The following is a 19,343-nucleotide window of genomic DNA, read 5'->3' on the forward strand; positions in this document are numbered from 1 at the left end:
ATGTGCCAAACAGTTACTACTTAATAAAAGAACTCTGCAGAAAACTGCTTTCAAAGTAAAGAACAACTTGGCAATATGAAAAAAATAACACCCAACTTTATCTTTTTGTAAAATGGAGGTTTCCATTTTTAGTTTTCTGGACACAGCTTCTACTTCTTCCTTCTTTGTTCCAGTCAAGGGTCATACTGACCAAATCCGAAGTATTGTTATGTCTAAATGAGATGTTAGTTACAATAGCACGTAGGAGACTTTTAGTCCCAATTTAAAGAATACTTAAGAGCTATGTTTTCCAAGAGTTCATTTGTAATTTTTTGAGCAATTTTATAGCTCTCTTCTGTTTAGTGGAGGAAATGTCTGGGAGAAAAATATTTCTATTCCATGACTGTCAGTTAGATTCTGTTATTTTCACTAGTAAAGCAGAAATATTGTAGAAAAAATTTTGCCAGGAAAGTAAGAGTTGTACAATACTACCCTTTGGAATTTGGAGCTTAGAAGAGTAATCTTCAAAGTTACTGCATTTGTTTTAAAGTTCTAAAATCGTAACCTATTTCCTAAAAAAAGAAAGGCGTAATTTCAAGGGTTTTGGGTAAAAACAGACAAATTGTAGGCCAGTTATTTTTGATATTTGTTTTCCCTCAAAATTCGGAATATATGAAACTTGATCTAACAAAAAAAATCAAAATATGAAAAGATATTTATTACTTGTCACATTTACTTCCAGATAAAATTGCTGTAAATATACAGCTGGTACAGTTTTTGAATGTTAACCTAAATTTTTTTGAAAATTAAACTAAAATTTTATGAATGCAAAATTCTAGCATGAGCTCTTTTTTTTAAACAATGTATGCACATGTGAACAAATTAATAATAATAATAATAATAATAAACTGCCTGGAAAGATGCTAAAGAGTTTGATCTTGTTGCAGAAACTAATACTCTGTTGAAATTCAGTATCATGTATTGTACAAGTATATGTTTAATGCACAGGAGTAGAAAGGATTTGAGACACCAAACTTTGATGCTAATCCATAGTTATCTCCAGACACTGCTTAAAGGATCTTTTTAAAACTCTCCTGAATTCCTATGACCATAAACACTACCAACAATGATAAAGCATCACTTACAATACCTGGGAATCTGTGAAGTGCTTTTATATGAGTTATAAAAGCCCTGTAAGACAGAAAAGGGCCCATTATTTCCAATTTTCTTTTTTTTTTCATTTTTCTTTTATTATTCATATGTGCATACAAGGCTTGGTTCATTTCTCCCCCCTGCCCCCACCCCCTCCCTTACCACCCGCTCCGCCCCCTCCCTCTCCCCCGCCTCAATACCCAGCAGAAACTATTTTGCCCTTATTTCTAATTTTGTTGTAGAGAGAGTATAAGCAATAATAGGAAGGAAGAAGGGTTTTTGCTGGTTGAGATAAGGATAGCTATACAGGGAGTTGACTCACATTGATTTCCTGTGCGTGGGTGTTACCTTCTAGGTTAATTCTTTTTGATCTAACCTTTTCTCTAGTACCTGTTCCCCTTTTCCTATTGGCCTCAGTTGCTTATACTGTTTTTAGATTTAAATGGTCAAATATGACTAGAATTATAGTTTTAAGGCAGAGCCAATTAAAATGCAAGTGTCGTCTTGTTCCCTTTGCACAGCTGTGTAATGGGAGATGGCATGTGAGTCTGTGTGAGTGCGTGGTAGAGTGGGATTCCCTCCAAAGTCAGCTCAGAGAAAGGGGAGTCATAATTTATTTATCTGATGGGTCATTAGTCAGATACCACTTTTATCACTGTTACTGTTTCTGAGAATAAAGTTTGCCCACAGGATACACAATTACTTAATAGAATATTCTTAGAAATCATAATGATACAGTCTTGTGTTTACATGGTGCAAAGACTTTTAATTATGTTCTTCCTGATTTGCTCTTTTTTGTGTTGAGAGAATACAACATATTTGAACATATTTTAGTATGTTTATATTATCCAAGATTTTCATGTTTAACTGGGGAGCGCAGTACATACGCACTACGAGAAAAGCCAGTATGGTGGAGATAATTTAGTTACTGCATCTTCTGAACTGGGCATCATTTTTTTTGTTTTTGTTTTTGTTTTTGGCATCATTTTAAGGGCTCCATAAGTGATGATTTCTTTTTAAAAATATATTTTTATTTCATTTTTGATTAACATATATTAATTTACATACTAATGTGGCTTGGTGAGATATTCCAACACATGCATCCCGTGCACACTAACTGAATCCAGCCCCTCTTTATCCCCCCTCCTTTATTCACCCCCACCTCTATTAATCACTATTCTATTCAGGCTGACTTTTCTAGCTTCCACATATGAAAGATAATGTACACCTCTTGTTTTTCTATGTCTGGCTTGTTTCACTTAACATGTCCAGATCCATCCATTTTGCTGCAATGATAGAATTTCATTTTCATTTATGGCTGTGTAATATTCCATTTTGTATACACACCACATTTTCTTTATGCATTTATCTGTTGACAGGCATAGTACCTCACATGCCAGGCCAGAATGGGAGGAACTGACACAGCACAGACTTGGTCAAAGGAGCCATCCTGGTACTCATGTGAACAATGGTTAACCAGATTTGTCTGAACAATTTATAACAACTTCCTTTCATGCCCACCCCCTGGCCAATGCTTTAATTATTATTGTAACATTGCTTGGTATTTACTGTGTCTTTTTCATTGAGTCTAATTAAAAATAGACAGGTTTCTCACACCTGTCCTTTTTGAGAAAGATTTTATAATGATACATTAAAAACAATTCTTATAATTTTGAGGAAGAGGGAAGGAGCTTTTTAAAGCTCCTGAAAAGTACTGAAGGAAAACCTGTTTCCTCTGGTCCAGTCACTAATCAAAAAAGGAAGGTATGGCCTGATCACTGTGGGTTATTCCAGACATGATTGTCTCATGACACCATAGTGGACTTTTTATAGCTTAATCCAATTTGGGGATCTCACAGGCCAACATGAAGAAATCACTCATTCAGAAACTTCCATTAACTATTCAGAGTATTATTTGGTGCAGTTATTTTTATAGCTGTGTATAAGAACATTTTGATGTAGTTATTTATAGTATAATGCTTTTGCATAAGTCTGCTTTGTGCAGTAATTGTCTATTTACTTAGTTTCATTTTGAAGAGCTGGATTAAAAAAATAGGATTTCTATAAGCATTTGAAGTCAGTAAATAGACATTTAATATCATGACTATTTTACATAAAATGAAGCCTTTGGAAGACATTTTTCTTACAGAATATTTTTGTTTCTTACAAAACAACGTTCTTGTCTAGGAGGAGTTTCAGAGTCACATTTGCAAGGCGGCCATGAAAGCTGTGGTCAGTACAGCAGCATCTTCACCTGCTCTAGTCTGGACTTCTGTTATTTTGTTTAGGGTGTCTTTTGTTTTTGAAGATTCTGTTTTGTTATCTTACTTTGTTTAACATGTATTCATCTATATATTAATGGTTTTAGGGTGATATTTCATCACATGCATATAGTATGAATAATCAAATTCAGCCTTTCTGTATCTACCCTGTACCTTTCCCAAATTCTGTTAATCACTATTCTACATTCAGGTTGACATTTAGCTTCCACATGTGAGAGAGAATGTACAGTTCTTGTCTCTCTGTGCTTATTTCATTTAATGTTATGCCCTCTAGTTGTGTCTATTTTGCTGCAAAAGATAGGGCTTCATTCTTTATGGTTGAATAATATTCTATTGTGTACATATATCATTTTTTTTTGTCTATTCACCTCTTGATGAACACCTAGGCTGATTCTATATCTTATTAGCATGTCTCTTGAGCTAAATATTTCTTCTGTACAGGTATGTTTTCCAAGCATCATCCTAAAGAGATATAGTCAGGGTGCAAACAGTGATAAGTAGAACATTTAGCTCTACCTACTGATCTTTTTTTTTTTTTTTAAACTCTGGCTAGCACTAGGCTTTCATTGAGGTTTAAATACAGAAGACATAGCCCTGGTGATACAAAACATAACTTGTACACTTTCTTTGGCCTGTAAAGTCGTTTGATTGTATAGACCACGGGGGAATCATGGTTCTGAAACCAGATTGATTACTAAATATTGTAATTATTAAGATTTGTAGCAGAGACAGCAGAGTACATTGGCCTTGGAGTCTTTGATTTTTTTCACAGAGCTCCATGTGTCTCTTAAAAAAATGTCACTAAACCCAGAATTTCCTTGGTTTTCTTATAGAGAAAATAAAGCCTGAATTTCCACTGCTAACCTTGGGATCTGGAGACGTGATTTTGTGAAGGATTTCTATTGTCAATCAGCGACCTCCAATTCATCTGGGTTCCACCAGCGCTGGCACTGCTGCCTCAGTGGTACTTACTGCACCCTCTGCAGCACTTCCACAGGGCCCTTCAGGTGACTCTTCATCCCAGAGCTGAGACCCAGCCTGTGGAAGCCATTCCATAAGTCAGCCACCTTGGGCCATTGTCATGGACCTGATATTTACCTAAATCATTGTCTTTTCCTCTCTTACTTCCATATAATTTAAATATTTAAAAACATTTGTTGAGCTTCTACTAATATTATACGACAGACACCGCCACAGTTAATGACCTATATTCAGTGTTCAATTATATTCATGAATAATGAACACACACACACACACACACACACATACATACACGCACAGTCCTTGTCCTTACACTGCTTATGTTGAAAGGAGAAGCCACATAGCAAATAGATAACCAATGTAATCCTCAGTTTTGAAAAGTACTGGGAAAGAAACACAAAGATGCAATAAGAGAGAATAAATAGAGGGCTGGGGCTAGATGTTAATGCAGGAAGTTTTCTACTAGAGTGTTGAGAGCACATCCTACCTCGAAACCTGCCCTAAGTTCTTATTTCTGTTTCATCACATTCGTTGGCATAATCACCCTCAAATCAGTTCAGACCTTTTATGAATGTAGAAATAAACAGCAGAAATTGAATCTAGAAAACTAGTGTTATAGGTGTAACTGAGTATGAGTTTTGAGACTATAAAAAGGAAGCATCATGTATAAATTTGTTTCTACTTCAGTGTAGATAACCTCAATTATATGACCAACAGGTATCTAGCATTAAAATCCTGAAAATCTTATACTGAGAGTATGTACCCTCACTAAGACTTCTAAGGCTTCCCTGATCTATATGAGAAGAGCTATGAAATGTTGCAAAGTGGACTTTGTGCAAGCTTATTCCAAATTCCGATAAATACACTGTGAACAATGGTAAGATTTCAGATGAAGAGCATATATTGGGTGTGCTGTAGGATCATTAGGCAGAAAAAACACTGGATTGCTGTTGCTCTAGTACAGTGGCTTACCAGCCTTCTTCATACTCAATTAGAAGTTTCCAGAGCACAGAAATTCTCGAATCTCCCATAAAGTCTGAAAAGGAGAATAAAGAACACCGAGTCAAACTCCTACTATGTTTGGCTAAGTCATTAATTTTAACTGCCTTGTAATCTGAGATATGTCATAAGAAGACTGAAGAAGTCAGAGAGAAGCAATAAAAAGGCATGAACTAGTTAGAAAGTAAGATTCCTATGACACACTGGGGGCTAATGTAACAAATATAGTTTAAGAAGTCTCAGCTCCTTTTGGAAAAATATCATTGAGGATAGAAAATATAGCCAATATTTTCCCAAAGAATATTATAATGAACTGTGTTGAATAATAGAATCAAAAACCTCCTACAGATTTAACAACATCCACACTTCAATTATGTGTGCTGTGAAAAAGAAAGTTTCCAGTGATGGAGTTGAGATCCAATCTTTGTTAATTGTCAAGAAAATATAGCTGTTTTTAGAGAACAGTATAACTCAATAGCTATTCAAAAGACACTGAAAACACTTCCTGACTTACATCGTTGGAAAGTTTGTGACAGTAGGGAGGGAGAAGCATGCTGTCAAACCGGTCCACATTTTTTTACATCTTGTCCTTCCAAATTTTTATCTTCTTTTTATGTAGACATTCAAAGATCTCATTGATACCTAGAAAATATCTTATTTGTAAACATGAATTTAAAAATCACAATCTACTACAAAGCATAGCCTTACAAATGGTAAAACACCAGCCAACCATCCAGAGTGATCTTACTATTATTTAAATAAACAAATGGACAGAAAGTAATGTATAATATTTACTTACTTGGTAGAAAAAAATGAAGATAATAGGTAAAAGTTAAATTATCCACTTGCTATACAGTAGGGCTAACCTAACCATAAAGCAAGATCTGCCATGGTTAAAGTAACAAAATATAGCATATGAATGTTTCTTCACATGAGTTATTGCCAAATTTCTATTTATTACCCAAGAGCAACACACCACATAGTACTGACGTTTAGAAATCTGGCCAATGGTTGGCTTTGTCTTTTCCTTCAGGGTCTCTTACAAGCTGAGTCTTGGTACTAGCTGATGGCCTGCCTGAGGCAGAACCGTTTTCAAGCTCACTTTCATGGTTGTTGGTCGCAAGAAATTTCTGGAGATTGTAAGACTTAGTGCCTATGATCTTCAGGGTTGTTAGCTGGAGACCCCGTTCAGTTCCTTGCTTTGTGGGCTTTTCCAAATGGCAACTTGACTCACTAAAGCAGAGGGAGAGGAAAGAGAGTGACTGCTTGCAAGGCAGAGGTCACTATCATTGTAACTTAATCAAAGAAACAATATCCTATCATCTTTGCCATAGCTACTGGTAGAAGTCACAGGTCTCACCTGGACTCAGTGGAAGAAATTACATAAGATTAGACTGCTAGCAGGTGAGGGGAAATTGTGGGGCCCATCCTGGAAGCCACCTTTATATTTCATATACATTCCCTGTGTTTTCTACTTTTCTGCTTCCTAATTTGTTCACACGTTTGATTCTTATCAGAAACAAAACAAAACAAAAAATGGCCATGTAATTCCCATTAAGAAATGTATAATCTATTTTGTCTAGTTAAAATTCTATAGAGATTATGAAGTTATCAAAAATACATACAATTAAAAACCATGGGAAATACAAAAAATAGGCTAGATTGTCAACATGACATAGTGGAAAAGTTGAGTGTGCTTTATTAGACACTAAGGTTTCAAACAGGTTGTTATTTTGACTTTGATTGTCCAAGTTTTAAGGCAGTAAGAAACAGTGATTCTTCATATAATTTTCCATGTCTTTGAGTCAAATGTCTATCATTGCTTAAGGGAAGCAATATATTCCTGGTGTTCATTCTGAAACAACAGATTTTGTTTGGCTGTAGTTTTTCATGGGACTTTATATAGAACAAAGAGAGGCTATGTAAAATTTCTCAGCAAATGCAGATATTAGTTGTTATAGGCCATGCTTGGAACTGTTTCCTAATGAAATCCGCAACCTATATTAACACCCAACTTAAGGGAGAGTCATTTTGTACAGGTCAAAGTAGTGGGGCCTAATGAAACAATTTTCTCGTGACTTAGCTTGATCCTTGAAAGTATCTGAGTCCATGCACATTCTGAAGCTGTTAAAGAACCAGTGCATATCACCCTCTTTAGGTGGTTTTTGGTAGCATTTCCTTTGTGGACAGTTAGATGTGGTTCTTTCTGGCCTCATCTGGGCTCCTTTGCAACAGGCTATAGTCGTGGAGGCAGCACCACTGGCATTCTTTAAGAAACTTGGAAACTAACACTCTGCCTAATTTTGTTTTCCTTAATAGAATATGCCTGGAAAGTCAATGAAAAAGTAACTCGATCTGAAACAGTGAATCTTATGTATGATAATACCTGATTGACATCTATCACTCGATCACTGTGTGTGGAAGAAAATGAACAGTGGCGGGCCTCTGAGCCCAAGCTTGTGTTTGCCCAAAGATTCCTTTACTTGAGGCCTGTCTGGCCAAGTCACTGTTCTCTAGTCTCTTGCCTTTTGGCTCTGGGAATAACAGAAGAAGGGGTTTTTAAAAAAAAAGGAGTATTTATTTCCTAGACACTAAAATTAGTGATTGTAGCAGAATAGGAGAGGAATGTAGCAACTAATATTTGTGCCTGCACTCAAAAAGTGAAATAAACATTAATATGATAAATATTTTATCTTTGACTTAATCCTATTTTATACATTCACTCTATGTCAGAAAGGTCAAAATTATTAACCCTTCCGAAAGGATGAAACATAAAATGGGATTGTGTGGTTTTTAAAAAACAACAGCTAAGACTAATGACCAGTCTTTCTAGGGGGCTGAAATGCACATGTGCCATTTTAAAATTTATGTAGCAATTGGAAGGACTGGACTAGTTTTCTTATTATCTTTGTGTTTTATGCTTTGGTTTTATTAGTCTCTCTTTGTTTTTACAAATATTGTCAGCATCATGGATTTTACCAAGATATATTTGTGGAGTATCTTTGGGGAAAGAGAACCAAGTTACAATTAGACAGGGGCAGACGTCCTGGTGTCTACTACACAGCAGTGTGACTGTGGACAATAGTGACGCCCTGTACCCTTCAAAAAGCTAGAAGAAAGGATTCTGAATCTTTTAACCATAGGGAAATGATAAAAGTTTGAGGAGTAGATATGGTTAATCTGATTTAAATATTAGACAATGTATATTTGTATCAAAAGATAATCTTACCAATCGATATGTATAATACTATATTTTTATGTATCTGTTAAAAGAAATTTAATTTAAAAAGTTAAATAAACTGATCAAATAATCACAACAGAAAAATAAAAGAGACGTACTATAATCCCTGGAACCCACAATGAGATATTAAACAGAATCAAGTAAGGAAATCAGACTATTAGCAATATAAATTATATGTTTCTTAACTACTATATTAAATATATATGCATAGTATACCTTAGTAAATAGTAACTATTGAATGAATTATAATGTTATAAGTGTTTTTGAATATGGAATTGGGGATTGCATGAAGTAAAAGCTCACTGTGGGTATGTGTTGTCTGAAAAACTACATGGACACAATGAGTGTCAGAATTGAGCCATTAAATTACATGGAAAATAACAGAGTTAACAAGAAACAAAATTTCATCTGTTCAGTCTTCTGGCCTGATTTTCTACAGCCTAAAATTGTGGGGTATTATTGGAGTAAGAATTTTGGTTACATGAATGGCACTGTAATATTATCCTGTTTAAAAATGATCCCTCCATATTTATTATTTATCATGTATTTATTTTGTGGTACTGGGATTGAGGTCGGGGCTTTGTGCTTGCCTGGTAGGCATTCTACCACCTGTGTCATGCTTTCAGCTTGCTTTGCTTGGGTTATTTTGAAGACAGGGTCTTGCTTTATGCCCAGGCTGCCCTGGACAACGAGCCTCCTACTTGTACTTCCCACAGTAGCTGGGATGGCAGGTGCACCACACCCAGCTTTTGCTGATGTGATGGGGTCTTGCTAACATTTTGCCCAACCTGGCCTTGAACCATTATCTTCCTGATCTCTACTTCCCAAGTAGCCTTCTCTCCATTTTTAAGAGAAACTTATACTAAAAAAGCCTCTTTTTATAAGAAGAAGCTCAATCAGTGCTCTAGAAAGGACATGCATCCTATTTTGCTATGAGGAAAGACTATACAAGAAAAAAGCCAAACTGTATTAATGCTGAATATGGGGCTGATCATTTATAACTTAAGTTATATTTTGGCTACGTTGTTTGGATTTTGGAATAAAGACATATAATTAAAGAAATGTGTTGTGCAGAGGTTTTATTGATGGAATGTGAACTGATTTTGTGCCTACTGTGCAATCAAATGATTCAGGGATCAATGTTTCTTGATTTTGAGAAACTTTTATATGGCCAGGGAACCCAAAGACAAGCAGAAGAAGCCACGCAAAGCACATGCACTAGGATAGTCAGACAGAAGAATTTCTAGCTAGTTATGATGAATATATCACCAGGGCTTGGTTGATCTGCCAAAAGCAAGGAGGAGGAAAACTGAGGAAAGCATTCACATGATTTTCCACAAAGCCATTTAAAAATACACCAGCTGCTTACCATGTTCAGTGTGTTGACACAAAGCTGTTATCATCCTGTTCTTCACGTAATGACATTAGTTTTACATTTGCATAGTGGTTTACATTTCATAAATAACTTTCACATTTATCTTACTTAATTCTCACAGCAATCCTTTGAAGTGCCTATGCATTTATTTTAATCATCAATTTGAAAAATAAAATAATCAATGAAAGATAAAGTTGACTACCTTGTTTGCAAATGCCTTTCTTTCTTAGAGGAATTATATATTTTGTTGGGGGGGGTAAGGCAATTTGATTACATTTGTTATCTAAGTATGGTTAGGCTAACTAGAAATTATTTTTTGTTGTTTGTTCTCCAAGGTATAATTCATTTCCCTACCTAATATTTGGCCATCGGGGTATGTTGAGTTGATCCTATATGACTCAAGTCTTGGTCAGATGCCTTTGTCACTTCATTAGTTGCTAGCCAACTGTGGTTTATGGTAGAGGTAGGTAGCTAATACTGGTTCCTTGTCAGTATAAGAGAATATACAAAGTTACAGCTGTTTGCCTAATGTCTTTCCAGATCCAACAGGGAGAATAAAAATAAATGTTCTCATTTTAAATTGCCTCAGGAAAATGCTCCGAGCATTATTAACCTGGCATTAGGCTTTCACGCTAGTCACTACTATTAAAAACTCAGGTCTGTGAAAAACATGGTTCAGGAACTCATATTGGTTTCTCATGGAAACAGTGTCAAATTGTACAATTTCAAGATTGCCTCAATATATTCTAATAAATCAAACACTGCCACTGAGATCACGAAAGAGACAAAAGTATTGACTTTAGAGAAATAATTTCTTTTTTTAAAATTTTTTCTTTTATTCATATGTGCATATAGTATTTGGGTCATTTCTCCCTCCTTCCCCCCACACCCTCCTTTACCCTCCCACATCTCCCTCTCCCCTCCACCCCCTCGCTACCAGGCAGAAACTATTTTGCTCTTATCTCTAATTTTGTTGAAGAGAGAGTATAAGCAGTAATAGGAAGGACCAAGAGTTTTTGCTAGTTGAGATAAGGATAGTTATACAGGGAGTTGACTCGCATTGCTTTCCTGTGCATGTGTGTTACCTTCTAAATTAATTCTTCTCAAACTAACCTTTTCTCCAGTTCCTGGTCCTCTGTCACTTTAAAGTATCTGCATTAGTTTCTCTGCATTGGGGGCAACAAATGCTATCTAGTTTTTTGGGTGTTTTACCTATCCTCATACCTCACTTGTGTGCAAGAAAAATAATTTCATATAACAAAAACCTACTTAAGCAGTGATTAAGGGGAATGCAATATGCTAGTTACCTTTTTGTGCATTTTTTTTTCCTTTTTGGAGTGAAAGAGCAGAGGTTTATTAAGCAGAGAGAAAAAAAAGAGAAGAAAATCTCCCATACAGGAGGGGGGTCCCTGAAAGGCTGAGCCCTTTTTTATGCATAGAGATAAAATGTATTTAAGATTATTGTAAAAAAGAGAAAAGAAACAAACAGGAAAGACTAAGGCATACCAAGGTTTATGGTGGAGTATTTTGATTTCTGATTAAATATTTCAATAGATTAGTGAGAGCATGTAAGACTTTAAAGGTAAATAAATATTTCACCCAAGACGAAGTCAAATATCAACAAGCAGGAGATTTTGTCATCATTCTAACAAATCCCACCCTTTCTGATAGTAATGGTGTCTGTGGAACCATATGCTTGGCTCACTACTTTTGAGTACCATTTTCATATTTTATTGGATTTTTCTGCATTTCAATTTATACTTTGTTTTTGAGTAGTAAAATTCACCCTCTTGGCTAACCAACTTTGAGGTAGTCATAGACTCAGTTTTCAATCATTCAAGAAAATATTTAATTTGCTTATCACAGTCATGCTCCATTCTGTTTTCCAAATACCTGCCCTTCTGACTTTCATTGAGACCCTGAATTGCAAGGTAACCTTACCTGATCCATGGAGACTCTGGTTTCTATCAGGCTTTCATTGGATGTACTTCAGAAGTGGAGTTTAATACCTTTAAATTCAAAATGCAGACTCCGGTGCCTAGCTCCCAGTCTCAATGGGGAAGTAATGGAGAATCAGCTATGCAGGCCCTTGTTCCCATAATACAAGACGAAGAAAGAGGACAAGCCCTGCTTATCTGCTGCTCCACCTCACCAGTAGCCACACATCATCAAATATTAACATTATTTTGCTTCTGAATATAGATACCATATAGAATTCATAATTGAGATGCAGTTAAATGATGCTATAAACTGAGCAAAAGCATTAACACAGACTTAGGGCTGAATGGTTGGAAATTATATATCACATCAAAGAAGGGAAGTATTCCCTGCAGCTTTAAAATTACAGTGAATATCAGTGGTTACTGCCTGGGTCATGGTCAGAAGGGAGAGAAACAAGTGAGTGATTTTTGGTAACTGTCCCAAGGGTGACAGACATTGGCTTTATATGCAGCTCAGCTGAAAAATAGCTGCATTAATTTCTCATGTGAGGTTTCCTGCTTGTTCAGCCCTCCTCCACCTTAATGCCTTTGTGAAAGGTTGCTAGGGGGTAGCCCTTGAGCCTCCACACTTGAGGAGGCTCCTGCTCACCATCATGAGTCTTCCCAAGGCTGGCATCTGCCAGTGAGGGTGGCGATTTGGCAGACAGGAGAGTGGAGGCGTTAAAAGTTGCCAAATCTGTGTCTTGAGCAAAGACGCATTTTCCATAGTCGAAAGGTAATTCAGTGTGGGATCCACTCCAACTTCCCTTCCAGTATAAACTGCCAATTGAGCTGTTTTGGTTTAAAACAGGATGTGAAGCTAATTTTATCTCTTTTTCTTTTTTTTCTTGTGCTACTTCTTTGTCCAGCTCAGCAATCCGATGTTCTTATTTCTGCATGAGACTGCATTTCTGAGGGAGGAAATGATGGTCTTATGCAAAGGATAAACCACGCACTGGGAAGTAGGGGAAACGCCTTTCAAATTCATTTGTCCTTCCATATTTCTTGTCTCCTCTGTGGAAACAGAAATTGGAGCTGGATATGCAGTCTTCAAAAATAAATGCTGTGTTTTTCATCCTCTCTTGGCTCCAGGTGAGATCTGGTGATGGCATCCTAGCCAGTGGGGTACCTGTGCATGTGGTCGGGCTGCTCCAGCAGCATCCCTCAGAAACAGCTGATGTACACCTTTTCCCCTTCTTCCTTCTCTTTTTCATCCTGAGATTCAGAACATGAATGTGATGGCTGGGGCTGCATCTTGGACTATGACTGTGAAGGTCACACCCTGGAAATAACAAGAGTTAAGGTCTTGTTAGAGTTCCTTCCTTGGCTTTATAGGACTACTCAGGATCCTGTGGGCTGCCTTGCTTGCCCTGGAAAGGTGAAACCCAGAGAGGGAAATAAACTTCTAACTTGGCAAAGTAAATGCTATTGTACCTGAATTTTCTGTTGTTCAATCTGAAACTAGTCTTAATTAATACAACTTTAATTCAGTTTGTTACTTTTGTGCTCCAGTTTCATAAATACAAAAATAAATTATATAAATATATATATGTGAATTTCCCCCTTTTTAATTAGTATATACTGATTATACAAAATGTAATGATGTTTTCAAATATGTATGTAAGGTACTTGATCATGATTACCCCTCATTTCCCACACTTATATGTAGCTTTTTAAAATCATAGTTTGAAAGCCCTTCATGAAGACCTGGAGCTTCAAGGAATCTTCTGGAAACACATGTATTTTTTTTTATTGTTTTATTATTCATATGTGCATACAAGGCTTGGGTCATTTCTCCCCCCGCCCCCACCCCTTCCCTTACCACCCACTCCGCCCCCTCCCTCTCCCCCCCATCCAACACATGTAGTTCTAAAGACAGATTTTTCTAAATATAATGCAAAATTAGCTTTTGTGTAGTAGCTCAGTTCAATTGCATGGTCCCTATGAACTTGCTAGCAACAAAAATTTAAATAATGGTATTTCAATTAAGCTGTTTTGAGGTAGTCATTTTTAATTATTTATTTATTTTTATAATTGTGCTGGGCATACACTGTGACATTTACAAAAGATTTTACAATATATCAAATATATCATAGTTGAATTCACCCCAGTAATTTTTATTTGTAATTACAAAGTTCTCTGATTTAAAAAATAAGAACATTTACCCTAACCTTTTTCCTTTTGGCAATACTGAGGAATTAATTCAGGACCTTGTGTTTGCTAGGCAAGCACTCTACCATTGAGACACACCTCCAGTCCTTTTGCCTTAGTGATTTTTCAGATAGGGTCTTGCATTTTTTGCTTGGGACCATAATGGTCTTACTTATGCTTCCTATGTAACAGCTACCCTAGCTTTCACCAAGAAAACTTTTAAACAGTTTGCATGAAACATGAACTAGTATGTAGGTTTGCTTTACTTTGTTTTTTTATTAGTGTCACTTTCAGCAAGCAGAGGATGGTGCTTGATAATAACACGTTGGACCCTTATGTGTTACCGTAATGAGTCACTTCAATGCTACTCTGCTCTGTTCTACCACTTCTTGTAGCACATTGTACTCAACAGTACTTGTTAAAGTGTTTTGTTTCTGTAGTGAGGGTTTAGAGGCAAAAATTGGAATGTATACTGTTACCATCAATTAGAACTTTTAGATACTAGCTTTTCTGCTATTATCTGAATTATGAGCAGGATTCAAATGTTTTCTGAAAAATTAATGTTGAAACACCCATTGCCTCTGTGCAGCACCTGGAAGTAGGACCTTTGGGAGGTGGTTAAATCATGGGGGCTCCACCTTCATCAGAGGACTGATGTGTGTCATGGGGAGTGGGTCACTTCTGCGAGTAACTTGTTGGAAATATGAACTCTCTCGCACGTGCTCTTTTCTTCTGGATCTCTCTCTGTCCTGTGTTTGCTCACTTGCCCTTCTATGATGATGATGCAGCAAGAAGGCTCCCACCAGATGTAGCCCCTCCATGTTGGGCTTCTGAGCTCTAGAGCCATGAGCCGCGTAAACCTCTTTTGTTTATAAATAACTCAGTCTGTGCTATGCTGTTACAGCAAAAGAAAATAGGCAAAGAAAACCATGTACCATAATCCATTTCTTCAAAAATTTTTCTAAGTATTTTCTTTCGTAACTTGTGGCATGTCTACCTCAGCCATCCAAATGACTGCAATTTTTCTGTCAGTCCTTTCCAACCTTTGAAATGTCTTTGTGGTTGTCTCCATCTACCCTACAATTCTTCTGCTTCCCTTAAACGTTGGAGGAAACTTTAAAATCAATAGGGAACAAATGCCGCGTCTACCTCCTTCACAATATCTTTCACTTAAAAACTGTAGAAATGTGTGAAAACGCTTTGAGTTTTTGAGAAGCCTTTGTCACTGTGATCCAATAAAACAAAACAAAACAAAGCCAGGCAGAGAGGTAAAGATATGATAAGTGACTATATTCCTTATAGTAGTACTAAGTTACGGTGCTTTATTAGGTATTTTTTCCGGCAATATGTTTAGAAATTCTTGTGTGGCTAATATCTGATAATAAGTTGATTATACTGATCTTGTTATTCAAAGTTATAGACCATTGTTACAAATTGGTGACACTGATAATTTACAGACTTGCCTTCCAAATGGTAACAAGCCACCAGGGGGTCATGTAACATGGGTGGCTGATGACAAAGCAAATTTAGTTGGCATCTCAAGAGAATTCCTACTTTTGCCATAAAATGAAGGTGCTTTCAATGGGGTGCAGTATTTAAACTTGCATATGCTTCACTGACTCAATTTTTAAAAGATAGCATAATATAAGAATTATGTTGCCTGCTGTGATTCCTGACAACTGTTAAGTCAGCTAAACCAACCAACCAAAATGGTTGTGCTGCATTTTACATAATTTCAGAACATATTTAGAGAAGGCAAGTTAGTCAGTTTCCTTATCCATCTCATTTTTGGTTGAAAATTTTTTGACAAACTAAACATCACAAGGGCTCCTTAGTAGCTAGTTTTCCATGATTTTCTGCAGCTCTCATTCCCAGAATCTGGTCATGTGGAAAAGGCATGATATATAAGGTTATGACTCTTAAAAACAAATGGAACTAAGTTTAACATTTTCTGAGAAATTTACAAAGAAGCCTTTAAATTATTTGCAGATTCAAGTTAATCAATATTAAGGTACTTTTCATGTTAAATTATGTTCTGAAATATGCTTCTGAGTTTATGACTACCAGTCAACATGAGACAATTGAACTTGCAATAAGGTCAAACAAGGTTTTTCTGAATCAAATATAGTTTGTTCTTAAAAACAATTGCAGACAGTAGTTAAGATACATCGACATAAAAAATCAAACTGGAACATTGAAAATGCCAAAGAAATTCAACTGAAAGTAAATTTGTATCATATGCATTTGTGCCATCTTGCTCTAACCACTCCTCTCTGAATCTAGGCACAAGTTTTCAAGTCCATGCTTGTGGAATTGAGAGAGGCTTTACTGCCTTTAACTCTGATAGCCTACACATTAAGTATTATGTTTTTAGTATATTCAGTTTGCAGAAGAAGCACATACATGACAATGATTTGGTTGTCATTCCTGCTTAGCACCAACATATTATGTTCATTTAATCCAGAGGGAGTTCTGGAGCCTCCAAATCAGAGCTAATAACACACACAATTTTATAATTGTCTTCTGCTTGAACTTTGCATAAATATCTGAATTTGGCATTATTTCCAATATTTCTGCCTATTTGATTTCACATGAGGTATTATCATACCTTCTGATAATAGTTCTTAAAAAATATACCTTTTTGGTGTAAAGGAAGATATTTTGAATTATTTCATGATTAGCTAGTATTATAGTTTGTTAAGAAAAATAATAGAAGGAAGCAAAAAACTGGAGATTTTTCCCTCTGAATATGTTTTTGTGCTTTTGAAAATAAATTTATATCCAGATTCTTAGTCTATCTTTTTAAACATGAATGTGTCATGAGTCAAATGACAACTTAACACTGGTCAAGATGGCACCTTTGAGTCATTAAGCTTGTCTTTCTCAGTAAGACCAAACAATTGTTTGAACCAAACAATTATGTATCTTCTCCCACACATATGCCACATACACTTGTACCCCCACACAGACCTCCTCTGCTTACTTCCTAGGAGGCTATAGGAAAAGAAAAGGTAAGTTTCAAGCCTAGGAAGTCATACTTTCATAGTAGAGGGACATTGGTTTTGGTCTGACAGGACTACTGTCATATTCTTTTAATATGAAATGCATTGCCTGTAATCTCAGCTGCTTGGGATGCAGAGGATCAATCCAAGGATTGCAGTTCAAGGCTGGTCAGGCAAAGCACAAGACAAACTAAAACTTCTGGGGGCATGGCTCAAGTTGTAGAGCAAGTGCCAAAAAAACCCATCTGCATCCTAGAGTTAGGGAAGAGTTGTCCTGATGTCAAGTCACATACTTCCTGTTAGGATGAGGCCTGGGGACCCAACACTCTCTATTTACTTCATAAGACAAATGAAGTCCTGGGTAAGACTGTAATCATTAAGGAGGAATCTGAGCAGTCTAACTTTGTGGCTTCTAGTTGAAGGGGAAGGAGGTCCAGACATCCTGTATACATCCAGTGAAGGGGGCCACTTGACGCCACGTGTTAACAAGCACCCAAGTCTATTAAACCTTGCAAATGACTAATGTTATATCTGATGTATTTCGATTTGCATTGCATCAAATCTTATTGTGCTCACATCTATGTAAATAAAGTGGGAGATATTTTTATAAAATATTCCTTGATGCTATTTCTTGTTAGGTCCAATGCATTCAGAAAAAGCATTATACAGAGGAGCCTAGGCTATTCTCCCCATCTCTCCACTCCTTTTTTTGTTAATGGTGTCATCCCCACTCAATTTGAATTATTGCACACATAACCATAGTTTTCACAGCTCATGATATAACTTTATAGGAGTACATGATTGGAAGTATTTTTCTAGTCCTTAAAAATCTGCTTTTATTGTATAATAATAGTTCAATTTTATTATTATACAATATAGAATCCTCTTTTTCTGAGCAAATATTACCAATTGGACCTCTCTGGCATCTTGAAATATAATTTACTATAAATTCAGCGGGCTAGATTCAAAGAAAGGCAAAAGGGAGTATGCTCTAGTAATTATTTTTATGCTTTGGAAAAATAAAAAAATGCCTACCCATTTAGAGGATTATATTTATTTCACATTTCCCTCACATAAATAACTTTAAAGAAATTTTATTTTGTTATGGTTGATTGCTAGTTATTTAAGTGGCCAATTTGAGTAATTAAATAGTTTGTTCAATATATTGTGACATCATGTGAAATATAAGGCTCGAAATACATTTTGTCATAGCTAATTTTGTTGGACCCACTGACAATAATGTTAATTGAAAATTTGGCCAGTATCCAGGTAAACCATCATGGTTAGCCAAAGTAAACAACAAAGCATATAGGACACATTATAAAATGCATGATTCTCTTGTTCATTTTGCAACAAATGCTTTTTTCCAAAATGTTGGAACAAATATATTTCTAAATGTAAAATTATCTAACTCAGTGGTCCACAAAGTCTTTTTGTTAAAGGCCCGCTAGTAAATATTTTAGACTTGATAGGTCATATGAGTTTTATTTTGGTAGCTCAAAAGGAGTCACATGCAGTATGCAAATGAATCGTGTGGCTGTGCTCCAATAAAACTGGTTTTTTTGAATGCTGAAACTTAAATTTCATGTAATTTTTGCACACACAAAATATTCTTGTGATTTTTTTCCCCCTAACTATTTAAATATGGAAAAGTCACACATTTTTAGTTTAAAAACCCATACAAAAATCAGTCTGTGGGTGGATTTTGCCCATATGCCACATTTGCTAACTCCTGATGGAATTTTATCATTTCTTCTGAGGATGATATTTCTAGAAATTTGTTATAATTTTTGTCTTCACTTTTTCTACCAGTCACGCAGTTGGTTTTCTTGTCATATGAAGAGCACACACATTGCAATGCTTCTACTGATGTTTTTGTGTAGTCCCCAACAACCTCTCTTTGTTAATCTAAGTAATGTGAGAAAAAGCAAGTCTGGGTGTCTCTAATCACAGCTTAAGTTCAACATCAGTTTCTACATCATCTACCCTTATATAATTGCACTCTTCCTGAAATGTCACAATTATTTTTGTTACTAATTATTTGACAATATTAACTTTTTGTTGCATATTAATCATGATTTGCCTATCATCTTGTAGCTCATCCATCACAAAGTCATATAAGGTGAAAAGTTTCAAAATGCATACAGCAATGTATGCTTCCTTTTTTACCATTTTTCATGGCATCATTTTTGGAATTAGATG

The sequence above is a fragment of the Castor canadensis genome, chromosome 9 (assembly GCF_047511655.1).
Source record: "Castor canadensis chromosome 9, mCasCan1.hap1v2, whole genome shotgun sequence".
In the NCBI taxonomy this organism is placed as follows: domain Eukaryota; kingdom Metazoa; phylum Chordata; class Mammalia; order Rodentia; family Castoridae; genus Castor; species Castor canadensis.